We start from the raw sequence: 15006 nt of genomic DNA on the forward strand, positions 1-15006 counted from the left end.
TATTAGAGTACAATTGAAAGTTTTTGTACAAACTGCCTATAATAACAGTATATTTTTAAAAAATAAAAAACTCAAACTGCACTCAAAATGCATGTTCCAAATTATTATGCACAGCAGAGTTTTCAACCTTTTCATTTTAGTAAAAAACAAAAAAATGGTCATTTTTGAAATTATAAGCATTAGCAGGTTATTACAAACTGAAATCAAACAGTTTTCAACTCAAAACTTTATTCTAGGTGATGTTACATTTGCACATAGGACCGCATGTTCTATAGGAGCTTCTGAACTCTCTGGTCCATTGAATTTGTCAGGTTTTGGATGGTTTCTGCTTTAATTGTTTTGCATGAGGACAGAACACCCTCCCAGAGCTGTTGCTTAGATGTGAACTGCCTCCCGTCATCATAGACACTCCTTTTGATGATGCTCCAGAGGTTCTCATTGGGGTTGAGGTCAGGGGAGCATGGGTGCCACACCATAAGTTTGTCCCCTTTTATGCCCATAGTAGCCAGAGATGCAGATGTGTTATGTGCAGCTTGAGACGGGGCATTGTCTCCCTTATGTGGCCAGTTTCTAAGGCACAGTGCGGTCCCCCGCTGCTGAAAACATTATAATGAGGGCAAATTGGCCATGGGCCCCCTGGAGGCCCGGGCCCCGGGTGGTAGCCCACATTGCCCTTATTATAATCCACCTATGCCTCCTACTACAGATTTTCTCATCTCTTGGCATCACAAACTTGGCCCTATCTTGTATCTCCTTATAACTAACAGACTGGACATTCAGCATCTCCCACTCCCATACCACCTCCTCACCTCGCCCCCTATTTGTCAGTGTTCCCCAAGGCTCAGTTCTAAGACCCCTGCTCTTTTCCATCTACACCTTCACCCTGGGACAGCTCATAGAGTCTCACGGCTTCCAGTATCACCTCTATGCCGATGACACACAGATCTACCTCTCTGGACCTGATATCACCTCCTTACTAACCAGAATCCCCCAATGTGTGTCTGCTATTTCATCTTTCTTCTCTAGATTTCTAAAACTTAATATGGATAAAACTGAATTCATCATCTTTCCACCATCTCGCTCAACCCCCCATCTATCAAAGTCAATGGCTGCCCACTCTCCCCAGTCCCGCAAGCTCACTGCCTCGGGGTAACCCTTGACTCTGATCTCTCCTTCAAACCTCATATCCAAGCCCTTTCCACTTCCTGCCGACTCCAGCTCAAAAATATTTCCCGGATCCGCACATTCCTGAACCACGAATCTGCAAAAACACAAGTGCATGCCCTCATCATGTCCTGCCTCGACTACTGCAACCTCCTGCTCTGTAGCCTCCCTTCTGCCACTCTAATCTATCCTAAACTCTGCTGCCCGGCTAATCCACCTGTCCCCCCACTATTCCCCGGCCTCTCCTCTCTGTCAATCCCTTCACTGGCTCCCCATTGCCCAGAGACTCCAGTTCAAAACCCTAACCATGGCATAAAAAGCCATCCACAACCTGTCTCCTCCATACATCTGTGACATAGTCTCCCGGTACTTACCTGCACGCAACCTCTGATCCTCACAAGATCTGCTTCTCTACTCCCCTCTTATCTCCTCTTCCCACAATCGCATCGTGGAAACCTTCAAAAGGAGCCTGAAGACCTACCTGTTCCGACAAGACTACAACCTGCAGTAACCCTCGCTCCACCATACCGCTGCACGACCAGCTCTACCCTCACCTACTGTATCCTCACCCATCCCTTGTAGATTGTGAGCCCTCGCGTGCAGGGTCCTCTCTCCTCCTGTACCAGTCGCTGACTTGTTTTTGTTCCAATTATTGTACTTGTTGTTTGCTATGTATACCCCTTTTAAACATGTAAAGCGCCATGGAATTAATGGTGCTATAATAATAAATAATAATAATAATGCGACTTATCTAATTTAATATAAACTAGTGATTGTATGATGACTGCATTGTTGAAAAAAGCCTGGGACAGGCTGAAACATCCTTTGGAATTGGCAATGAAATAAAAGAGCAATTATTCACTGAACACGTGAGTGCTGGGAATCACTTCCTTTCTGCATATTCTACTCCACGTGCACCACCACCGATCCACCATCCCTGTATTCATATTGGGATACGAGCACACATTTTTCACCATCGCTACAACAAGTCGGATTTTCAATTAGGAAGAAGCCGCTAGAATTATGGCGCAATCCACAATATCAACAGATTTCCTGAAAATCCCAACAAGTGAGTTCAAAAGACGGGACTTTGAGAGGGGAAACTAAGAGGTTGATTTCATACGAGTTGCATGCTGAAACACTTGTAGAATATTATCGAGAAAAGAAAATACAGCAGGACTTAAGGGTTTAACCTACGCTCGACGCTGTTTTCAGAAGATAATATATTCTGCGATGATTTTGAGCAAGTGCTTAATAAATGCTCTATGGATTTGATGTTACTAACTATTGACAGATTGCATAAAGCCATCGCTGACCTTAAAGTTCAGAGTGCTAATATTGAAGAGCAATTAACCTCCTGTTTGAAATCTGATGAACTTTCCATTATGAAGGAATCTTTGAATTCTGTTCAGGATATTCATTGAAAGGATTTACAAGAGAGAAAAAGAAGGAAATTTGCTCGTGACACTGAAGACTATCTTTTTAATAAAGTTTATAGATGGCGAGAGCAAACTTTCAATAGGATTAGAAATCCCAGACAATGTTTTAGGAACGATTTTTATTCATCTGATTCTAGCAGCGAGTTCTCAGGATCCTGGAGGAATCCACGTCCTTTTTCCGCGAGAACAAAGAAGCAGAACATCACAAGAAGAGGAGGAGAGCAGGTCGCCATCACCGACACAGCTACACCTGCGATGCAAACAAGATCTCAGGTAGAGAGGAGTCCCTTGTTATAAACATTTCATCAAAAAATTTTTGGCAATTCAGATGCAAGTATTGCAGAAAGGACTTTCATTTAGTGCTATGTCCAAACTTAATACATTTCAACTTGATTTGGACATTAAGTTTCTCCGTAATGTCAGATTAAAACGTATTTTTCAAATGTGATTACACCTGCGCGCACTTTACCTGTATTACAGTTGAAATGCTTTACTGCATCTGAACTGGGACTAAGACAAAGAAGCTTTTTCTCTCCACCCAAAATTCACGTATGCAGATAGACAAAGTGGTCCTTATCCAAGAATGAATTTGGGTTTTAGAGAGAGACAAACATTGACTTCTTTAACGCATGACGATTCAATCGAAATTAAACCGGCAGCCAAGGGTGGTTCAGTGGTGGTAATGGATCGTTACAAATATAAAAAAAAGAAATCTTGTGACAATTGTCAGATCAGACGACCTATGTACCACTGAGCCATGATCCCTTGCCCAAAATTCAGAGGAAAATTTCCAACATGATTGACAAATATAAAAACCTGGGTATTATTGATGATAAATTAGCGGAGTTTTTGGTGAAGACGGATCCCCTTACACCTGTATTTTATATACTGCCAAAGGTGCATACAACCTTAATTGATCCTCCGGGCAAGGCCAATTGTGGCATCAACTAACTCGGTATTATCCCCGTTATCAATCATGTTGGTAGGATCCTCCTAACACCTTTAATCGAAAAAAAACCAAAAGCATTTCTTCTGGATACTAAAGATTTTTTAGAAAAAAATTAAAATGATTGATGATACTGGAGATGATACTATATTAGTTACCACTGATGCAGCTAATTTATACCCTTCTAGAGGACATCACAAGGGACTTGAGGCGATCCATTGGATTTTGAATTGAAATGAATTTACACACTTCCAAATTGATTGCATTATCGTTTTTTTGACTCTAGTCCTCAATGAGAACTATTTCCTCTTTCAGGACACTTTCTATTGTCAACGGAGGGGTTTGGCGATGGGTGCTAATGTGGCCCCCAAATATGCAAATGCATATATGGCATTCTTTGAAGAACGATTTATATACAAACATACTGTAACATACCTGGCGGCGTCCTTGCATAGTGGTCCATCTCCCACTGTGCAAGAGCGCGTACTTGATCTCCAGTCCAGGGTGTCTCTCTGGCTTCCCTCCATGCTGTCTGTTTGTGTTTGTTTCTGCTGCTTAAGGGCGGCGCCCGATCACTTCCTGCTTTTTGTACCTGCTGCAGGCACACCCCTTGTGCGTCCTCAGCCTATTGCTGTCTATCACCTGGTATTTAAGTCAGCTGCCCCAATTAACTGATGCCTGAGCATCTTGCCCTGTCAGTTGGCTTTTGTCTCTGACATGCCAGGTCCTGTCTATGTTACCTGCCTTGCGGTATCAGTTCCCGTGTCTGAACTGAGTCCTGTCTATGTCTCCTGCCTTGCGGTATCAGTTCCCGTGTCTGAACTGAGTCCTTCTATGTCTCCTGTCTTGCGGTATCAGTTCCCGTGTCTGAACTGAGTCCTGTCTATGTCTCCTGCCTTGCGGTATCAGTTCCCGTGTCTGAACTGAGTCCTGTCTGTGTTCTCTTGTCTGCCTATCCTGGAGGCTGTATTTCCAGGCCTGTCTGAACACGCTCCTAGCCTGTTCCTCCCGCCTTCTAGGGGCCGATTACCTAGATCCGTTCCTGTATCTTGTCTGTCCTGTCTGAACACGCTCCTAGCCTGTTCCTCCCGCCTTCTGGGGGCCGTATTCCCAGACCCGCTCCTGTATTCCGCTGCAGTGTCGGTCTCCTCCGTACACTCAGTTCCAGTCTGAACTCTCTCCTATCCTTTACCTGTTTTGCCTCTATGTCCGTTCCCTTCCTTTTTCTGCAGAGTCTGAACTCGTACCTAACTCCTGCTCGTTGTCACTGTACTTCCGTTTGTGAGTTTGTGGTCCACTCGCTACTTCTCTGCAAGTACCCTGTGGGTATCTGGTTCTGCCTTTCCCTTCTAGTCTGTTCCGTGTGAACAGAGCCCTGTTCCCACCGCGTCTGCGGTTTTCGCTTTGCTCAGCTCTGTCCGCCGCTTCTGCGGTTTTCGCTTTGCTCAGCTCTGTCCGCCGCGTCTGCGGTTTTCGCTTTGCTCTGCTCTGTCCGCCGCGTCTGCGGTTTTCGCTTTGCTCAGCTCTGTCCGCCGCGTCTGCGGTTTTCGCTTTGCTCAGCTCTGTCCGCCGCGTCTGCGGTTTTCGCTTTGCTCAGCTCTGTCCGCCGCGTCTGTGGTTTTCGCTTTGCTCAGCTCTGTCCGCCGCGTCTGCGGTTTTCACTTTGCTCAGCTCTGTCCGCCGCGTCTGCGGTTTTCGCTTTGCTCTGCTCTGTCCGCCGCGTCTGCGGTTTTCGCTTTGCTCAGCTCTGTCCGCCGCGTCTGCGGTTTTCGCTTTGCTCAGCTCTGTCCGCCGCGTCTGCGGTTTTCGCTTTGCTCAGCTCTGTCCGCCGCGTCTGCGGTTTTCGCTTTGCTCAGCTCTGTCCGCCGCGTCTGCGGTTTTCGCTTTGCTCAGCTCTGTCCGCCGCGTCTGCGGTTTTCGCTTTGGTCAGCCCTGTCCGCCGCGTCTGCGGTTTTCGCTTTGCTCAGCTCTGTCCGCCGCGTCTGCGGTTTTCGCTTTGCTCAGCTCTGTCCGCCGCGTCTGCGGTTTTCGCTTTGCTCGGCCCTGTCCGCCGCGTCTGCGGTTTTCGCTTTGCTCAGCTCTGTCCACCGCGTCTGCGGTTTCGAATTTGTCTCCCAGTCTGTACTGGACCCTACCCAGCCTGCGCTCTAGTCTGCCTGTTCCAGTATTCCCCGGTGTGGGTCAACAGCCGTGTCCGGAGTCTGACCTGGAGTAGACCCTGATTCCTCTGCTCGGTTCCTCCCTGGTGCACTGGCGTCGTATGCCGTCGTGCGACCTTGGTCGGATCGGGCAGATACTTAGTTACGCCCCTCCAGGCACTCTCCGGTTCATGGCACAGTGGAATCACTACATAAACACGCACACGCCAGTCAGTCCGGGCGTGTGCATTACAGCATGCTCAGGCCATGGTTCCCGTTGAGCCCCACGACCTTCGCTCTCTGAGACTTTTTCCAGCGACTACGTGCATTAAAAAGAAATAAAAATTTTTTTTTTTTTTTTTTCTCTAGCTGAGTTCCAGGCGAATTACGCACCCGTCCAGATGGATCTATCAGCTCTCGTTCCTACGGATCCGCCACGTTACTATGGGGATCCAAGACAGAGTCGTGCATTTGTGGAGCAATGCATGCTACACTTCAAGTTCTACCCTCTTTGTTTTCCCACCGATCGGGTTAAGGTGGGATTCATTATGTCTAACCTAGCGGGTGATGCCTTGGAATGGATCAACCCCCTATGGGAAACACAGGATCCTATTGTCCTGGACATAATGGCCTTCCTGGTGGCCTTTCTAATGGTCTTCGATGATCCTAACCCGGAGGTTCCTGCTGAAGCTTCACTTCCCAGTATCCCGGAGCAGCCCCGATGGGTAATGTGTGTGGGTAGCGCAATAGTCCTCCAGCCCAATGAGACTACTGCCCACCCAGAATCCTCACAGGGTGACTACACTCTCCGGAATACTTCTCCCAACCTCAAGAGGCAGTCCAGATGTGCTAGACGTAGAGGCAAGCCGTCACGCCAGGGTCTGTCCTCCCTGAGACCTCCTGACCCCAACCTTGAAGTCCCTACTGAAGCTTCATCTCCCTGTATCCCGGAGAAGCCCCAACGGGTAATGTGCGTGGGTAGTGCACCAGTTCTCCTGCCCGAAGAGACTGCTGCCCACCCAGAATTCACACCAGAGGACCCCCTGTTGCCTCCTGAATCCCCCGGGATACCACTTGAGGACAATTGGAGAGAGTCTTCCCTATACCCTGCACCTGATACCTCGCCCGCTTCGTCCAGTGAGTCCCACCTAGTGTACTCCGAAGCAGAGGTTACTCCCGAGTCTCTACACCCCTCTGACCAGGCGGAGGACCTCCAGTTGTCTCTAGAACCCTTCGGGGTGCCACCTGGTGGTGAATGGACAGAGACTTTCCTATATCCTGGATCTGATACCTCGCTTGCTTCGTCCAGTGAGTCCGACCTAGTGTACTCTGAAGCAGAGGTTACCCATGAGTCTCTACACCCCTCTGACCAGGCGGAGGACCTCCAGTTGTCTCCAGAACCCTTCGGGGTGCCACCTGGTGGTGAATGGACAGAGACTTTCCAATACTCGGTACCCGATACCTCGCCTGCTTCGTCCAGTGAGTCCGACCTAGTGTACTCTGAAGCAGATGTTTTCCCCGAGCCTCTGCACTCTTCTGACCCGGCAGAGGACCTCCAGTTGTTTCCTGACTCCTCCGGGGTACCACCAGATAACAAAGAGACAGTGACTTTTTCTCACCCTGTACCTGATAACCCGTCTATTTATTCCTGTGAATTTGACAAGATGTACCTCGAAGCAGAGGTTATCCCCGAGTCTCTACACCGCTCCGACCAGGCGGAGGACCTCCAGTTGTCTCCTGAACCCTTCGGGGTGCTACCTGATAACGAATGGACAGGTACTCTTCTATATTCGGTACCTGATACCTCGCCCGCTTCATCCAGCGAGTCCGACCTAGTGTACTCCGAAGCAGAGGTTACCCCCGAGTCTCTGCACTACTCCGACCCGGCGGAGGACCCCCAGTTGTTTTCTGAATCCTCCTGGGTACCACCAGATAACAAGGTAACAGGGACTTTTCTACACCTTGTACCTGATACCTCGCCCATTTCATCCTGTGAGTTTGACAAGATGTACCCCGAAGCAGAGGTTAACCCCGAGTCTCTGCACTCCTCCAACCCGGCGGAGGACTTCCAGTTGTCTCCTGAACCCTCTGGGGTGCTACCTGATAATAAGTGGAGAGAGACTTCCTTGTGTGCTGTTCCTGGTACTCCACCTGTTTTGTCTGTTGCTGAGGATGGCTGGATAGGAGGTAGCATCCTAGCTACCCAGATGAGACCAGTTTCTCCAGTGGACAGTGGAAGTGATCTCCTTGAAGTAAAGGATTGGCCCTCGAGTTCCCTGCGGAACATTCTGGCAGGCCTGAAGAAGAGGGGGCGTAAGGGGGGGGTACTGTAACATACCTGGCGGCGTCCTTGCATAGTGGTCCATCTCCCACTGTGCAAGAGCGCGTACTTGATTTCCAGTCCAGGGTGTCTCTCTGGCTTCCCTCCATGCTGTCTGTTTGTGTTTGTTTCTGCTGCTTAAGGGCGGCGCCCGATCACTTCCTGCTTTTTGTACCTGCTGCAGGCACACCCCTTGTGCGTCCTCAGCCTATTGCTGTCTATCACCTGGTATTTAAGTCAGCTGCCCCAATTAACTGATGCCTGAGCATCTTGCCCTGTCAGTTGGCTTTTGTCTCTGACATGCCAGGTCCTGTCTATGTTACCTGCCTTGCGGTATCAGTTCCCGTGTCTGAACTGAGTCCTGTCTATGTCTCCTGCCTTGCGGTATCAGTTCCCGTGTCTGAACTGAGTCCTTCTATGTCTCCTGTCTTGCGGTATCAGTTCCCGTGTCTGAACTGAGTCCTGTCTATGTCTCCTGCCTTGCGGTATCAGTTCCCGTGTCTGAACTGAGTCCTGTCTGTGTTCTCTTGTCTGCCTATCCTGGAGGCTGTATTTCCAGGCCTGTCTGAACACGCTCCTAGCCTTTTCCTCCCGCCTTCTAGGGGCCGATTACCTAGATCCGTTCCTGTATCTTGTCTGTCCTGTCTGAACACGCTCCTAGCCTGTTCCTCCCGCCTTCTGGGGGCCGTATTCCCAGACCCGCTCCTGTATTCCGCTGCAGTGTCGGTCTCCTCCGTACACTCAGTTCCAGTCTGAACTCTCTCCTATCCTTTACCTGTTTTGCCTCTATGTCCGTTCCCTTCCTTTTTCTGCAGAGTCTGAACTCGTACCTAACTCCTGCTCGTTGTCACTGTACTTCCGTTTGTGAGTTTGTGGTCCACTCGCTACTTCTCTGCAAGTACCCTGTGGGTATCTGGTTCTGCCTTTCCCTTCTAGTCTGTTCCGTGTGAACAGAGCCCTGTTCCCACCGCGTCTGCGGTTTTCGCTTTGCTCAGCTCTGTCCGCCGCTTCTGCGGTTTTCGCTTTGCTCAGCTCTGTCCGCCGCGTCTGCGGTTTTCGCTTTGCTCTGCTCTGTCCGCCGCGTCTGCGGTTTTCGCTTTGCTCAGCTCTGTCCGCCGCGTCTGCGGTTTTCGCTTTGCTCAGCTCTGTCCACCGCGTCTGCGGTTTCGAATTTGTCTCCCAGTCTGTACTGGACCCTACCCAGCCTGCGCTCTAGTCTGCCTGTTCCAGTATTCCCCGGTGTGGGTCAACAGCCGTGTCCGGAGTCTGACCTGGAGTAGACCCTGGTTCCTCTGCTCGGTTCCTCCCTGGTGCACTGGCGTCGTATGCCGTCGTGCGACCTTGGTCGGATCGGGCAGATACTTAGTTACGCCCCTCCAGGCACTCTCCGGTTCATGGCACAGTGGAATCACTACATAAACACGCACACGCCAGTCAGTCCGGGCGTGTGCATTACACATACTTTATTTCAAACACACGTGAAAACATGGCATAGATATATTGACGATGTCATTTGCATATGGGAGGGGCCACACTAGAAGCAATGCAAGATTTTGAAAAATATCTGAATAATATTTGGGATGAATTAAAATTTACCACGACAAACGATTTGGGAAGAATAATTTTTTTTTAGATACATCAATTATTAAAAATGATAATAGTCTGAATACAGATTTATATAGAAAAAAAATACGGACAAAAATAGTGTTTTATACTTTGAAAGTGCGCACTCTTATTCTCTTAAGAGGGCTATCCCTAAATCACAGTTCCAAAGGATACGCAGAATTGTGTCCGAACCATCTCTTTGTGAACAGAGACTTACTGAAATGCGACATGATTTTATGGCGAGAGGTTATCCACGCCACCTGTTAGAGAAAGTTAAAGAGGATTCTCTGTCTAATGAAAGATCTAGAAGTGCATTATCACACAGGATATCATCCAATCAATTTAAAAGTTGATCATATTGTTAAAAAACATCGGCATATCTGACATCATGCGTATCCTCAGATATCACAGCTTGAGAATCTCCCATTGATTTGTAACAAAAAGTTGACTAATATTAAAGATAAATTAGTGCGTGCGGACCTAGGTAGTGAAAAGAGAGAATCTAAACAAACCTTTATTTCTAGTAGGAAAAAACGGTACATATCCATGTTTGGGATGTTTCCAATGTAATAATGTTGCTAAAGGAGAATTTTTTTTTATCACTCTCAAACTGGACAACCACGAAAAAGAAACGTTTTTTTTACTTGCCTCTCCAATAACGTGATTTATATGATAAAATGTCCCTGTGGTTTAGCTTATAGTGGAGAAACCACGCAATCAGTTGGTACAAAGATTAATAAGCACAAATCCACAATAAGGTGCGGAGATATTACCTTTATTGGTATTGCCATTACCTCTTCCAGCACATTTTCAGGAAAAAAAAAACACACATACTATCGCACAATTAAAATACCAAGTGCTGGAACAGGTGATAATTCCTAGAATTCCTAGGAGGGGTGGTAATATAAAGACAATGCTCCTCCGAAGTGAGGCGTATTGGATACATAATGTAAAAACGTTATCCCCGAATGTATTAGTAAAGGTTATGAAATGAGTCACAATATATGAGATTTTATCTTTTATGTTTACCTTAAATTTGTTTGTGATTAAAAAATACACTGTATTTTTTCGGACTATAAGACGCACTTTTTTCCTCCAAAATTTTGGAGGAAAGTGGGGGTGTCTTATAGTCCGAACTGTGCCCCGTACTATATATCTATGGCTGTGGGTGGTGAGGGGTGTGGGGGGAGCGGCGGCGGGGCACAGGAGGCAGCAGCTGCCTGCTGCAGCCTACACTGTGCCCGCTGCTAAAGAAAATGAATATTCACTGCTCCACACGCCCATGAGCGTGGAGAACAATGATTCATTTTCCTCAAAAAAGCGCACACTGTAGCCGCAGTGCGGCTCCTGCTGCCGCTGTCCGGTTTGTGTTCCCGCTATTAAAAACCATGAATATTCACTACAATCCACTCCCATGGGTTGTAGTGAATATTCATGGTCTTTAATAGTGAGCACAAAGACTGCCGTCCGCAGCAGGAGCTGTGCTGCAGGTACCGTGTGAGTTAATGGTCACTGCTACCCACACACACAGTTCTGGCACAGGGAGCAGTAACTATTCCAGAACAGCATCTCACACTGTGAGGGCGCATGGCAGGGACGCCATGTGCACCTTTCATAGTGAGAGTGTCGACAGCAGAGTGGGACGTAGCACTGGAGGAGAGAGGAGGTGATTATAATTGTTTATTTTTGTGTGTGCAGCGTGATGGGGATCAGGGGGTGGCCTTGTATACTAGGATGAGGGGTGCCATGCATACTGTTACGGATCTGGATGGTGGAACCTCTGTGCTGCAGAACAAGGAGGGACCCAGAGGGGCGTAGCTAAGTATCAACTCGGACCGACCAAGGTCGTACGGCGGCTAACGACTCCGTGACCAGGGAGGGACCGAGCAGAGGGACCAGGTGCTACTCTGGGGACGACCTTGTAAGAGAGCAGGTGACTCCCACGCGTCAGATGGCTGAGACTGACCGATACTGCAGATGGGCACAGCAGGCAGGCTGACGAGAGATCCGGGTAGATGAACTGGCAGAGACAGCAGGCGACAGGCGGGAGCCTCCAGGTAGGCTGTCAGGTGGTCATGGCAAATGACAGGCAGGAGCCTCTAGGTAGGCTGTCAGGTGGTCACGGCAAGTGACAGGCGGAAGCCTCTAGGTAGGCTGTCAGGTGGTCATGGCAAGTGACGGGCAGGAGCCTCCAGGTAGGCAGACAGGTGGTCACGGCAAGTGACGGGCAGGAGCCTCCAGGTAGGCTGACAGGTAACAGGCAGGTGCTTCCAGGTAAGCAGGTGGGCAAAGCCCATAGACAGACTGGCGGACTGGATGGAAGACAGACTGTCGGGCTGGAGAGTAGTCAGGTTGGCGGACTGGACTGATAGTCGGGCTGGCGGGCTGGACTAGTAGTCAGGCTAGCAGCGGGACCTGAGGGCTGAAGCAGAGGTAAGTACACTGTGCATCAACTATTGCTCGGGCACCTCCATTTTGGAGGAGGTGCTTTATATATGGGAGGACCTCCGGCAATTGGCCGGGGACTCCTTAGGGCGGCATGCGCGGCCCCTTTAAGAGGGGGGACCGCGCGAGCCCTAAGCACAGTGCCCGGGAAGCTGCGCACACCGGCAGAAGCAGGAAGAGGAGCGCTGGAGGACGCCGGGCAGGGAGCGCGGCGGTGAGAGGGACGGCGCCTCTGCCTGGCAGGGAGCAGAGACGCCGATGCTACACATACCAGGATGAGGTGTGTCATGCATACCAGGAAGAGGGATGAGGGGTGCCATGCATACCAAGATGAGGGGGACCATGCATAACAGGATGAGGGGTGCCATGCCTACCAGGATGAGGGATGCCTAGCATATCAGGATGGGGATCAAGGGGTGCCATGCATACCAGGATAGGAGATTGGGGTGCCATGCATACAAAGATGGGGGATTGGGGAGCCATGCAGACCTGGATGGGGATGAGGGGTGCCACGCATATCAGGATCGGGTTGAGGGGTGCCACGCATATCAGGATCAGGTTGAGGGGTGCCACGCATATCAGGATGGGGATGAGGGGTGCCATGCATATCCGGATGGTGATGAGGGCCACGTATAACAGGAAGGAGGGGGCCATACAGACCAGGATGGGGAATATTAACAGAATTGGGGGACATTACCCCTATAACAGTGTCAGCAGCAGACCCCCTCCCCCTTAACAGGGCATCATGACCACATTTTTTGCTTACATTTTTTTTTTCTATTTTCTTCCTCTAAAACCTAGGTGCGTCTTATAGTCCGAAAAATACAGTATTTCTTTGTTTTAGACAACATTGTTGCGCTGATTTAATATTGATGAATCCCTACTTGATGTAATTTCAATGATGATACTCGACACAGTCCAAGTGGAAGTTATTTTCATTTCAGTAAAAAATTTTCATAAGATAATTTACGTATGATATAATAATAATAATAATAATAATATAATAAGATAATCATGTTTCAACTTCATATTAGTAAATTGAATAGAAATAAATCTAATAGAGGATTAATTTAAAAATAACTAATAGAATAGATTTGATACACTACAATATTCTAAGGAATAAACTTTCTGTATAGCATATGATTCCTCAATATAGCTTTGATTAATTATATTTAATGCAACAATCTCTACGTAGCCGTGAATAATATAATAATTCAAAAAATACATAAAATGAAAAATAAATTATGTTATACGGGATTCATGCATGAAGAATTATATCGGGTAGGCGTTTTTTTGTTTTACATCTGATGTCACTTCTGAGGTGTAATCCTTTATAAACTAGTGATTGTATGATGACTGCATTGCTGAAAAAAGCCTGGGACGGGCTGAAATGTCCACTGGAATTGGCAATGAAATAAAAGATGTGACAAAGTCACTGGTAAAGTGCTGGAGGGGAGATATGTTTTCCTGAGGCCATTAGCTTTAGTGAAATAAAGCCGTTAAGTTTCCTTCAGCATATTATTTGCTGAGAAGGGTTAAGTCGCCACTTGTAAAATGTATGTTTTTATAAGAACAACCATAGAGCGGGCGGGAGGTTGTTCTCCATATCTCCACCTGAAGGTGCGGTCTGGGGTCTAAATACAAGGTCTGCTGAGGCATTACTTGTTCAGTAGGTCTGGGGAGGCAAACTCCAGACATGTTTGTGTTGAGCTGACCTGAACCTTGTGGAGTAGCTAGACTCTGAGCAGGTGGACCCCTGCTAACACAAGGACTGTGTTTTGCGTGACCAATTTATTTTTTTGTTTTCCCGTTTTGCCCAAAGGGCTGTTTTATTTTCATTGACTCAATGTTGGTTTATGCCACATTCTAATAAACCAACAAGAGATATAAAGAAAGCGTACCTGTGTCTACCTCCGTGTGCAGCTGAGTGAGTGATCTAGTGAGCAATTATTCACTGAATACGTGAGTGTCGGGAATTACTTCCTTTCTGCATATTCTACTCCACGTGCACCACGCTAACGGAGTGCCGATCCACCATCCCTGTATGCAGGGTTCTAGTGATCTGCCTACCGTCAGGAAATAGTCTAAGTATGGAATTATTATGGTGTTCTGTTCACAAAGATTCGCTGTCATCTCCACTATGATCTTTGTAAATACTCTCGGAGCCATGGACAGACCAAAAGGCCGGGGCCCTGAACTGAAAATGTCTGATTCTCTAGTTTATGGATAAGGCCACTCTCAGGAATTTTTCAGCTTCTGCATGGATTGAAACATGGTAGTATGCATCTTTTCTCATTAAGACATACCACAGAAGAGTCCGCATAATCACGCAGCTAATACACCACCACAATGGGGAGACTCATGGACGATTAACGAGAGGGCATCGCAAAAACAACTGAGAAAAATGACCAAGGAAAAAATAGCGACATAAAGCCCATAAACATTAGTTAGATGTAAAAAAATATATAAATCTTTATTGAATATATCTTAGTTAAAAGTCAATTAGATTACATAAGGAGTAGTAAACACCAATGACCATGTACAGAAAAGAGAACGGACATATCACACAGCCAGCCCTTATGGCCCGACAATATTATCGATGATTAAATAAATATGCTCAAATCCATAACACTGCTCTAATATTCCCATCCATCTAGGGTAGTTTATAAGTCATGATTCCGTATGAAGATAAAATATATAGCTACCTTGGGTACAGGAAGCCAGGAGCGTACCAACGGCTGGGTGGTGAACATCCACCCCAACGCGCGTTTCGGTGAACCTTCGTCAGGGGTTATGTGTCAGTGTCAATGTGATCCCTTTTAAATGTGCCCGCGCCAATCACCACGTGTGTAAAAAACCGGATGTCCATAGTCTGATTGATAGGTTTGTGGACCTTTGATGACGCATACCGCGTCATGATAGGCGGGGCGGCGTCGGCATCACATGGTA

Source organism: Phyllobates terribilis, unplaced genomic scaffold (assembly GCF_046119375.1).
Source record: "Phyllobates terribilis strain yellow unplaced genomic scaffold, ASM4611937v1 Scaffold_117__1_contigs__length_5270597, whole genome shotgun sequence".
NCBI lineage: Eukaryota > Metazoa > Chordata > Amphibia > Anura > Dendrobatidae > Phyllobates > Phyllobates terribilis.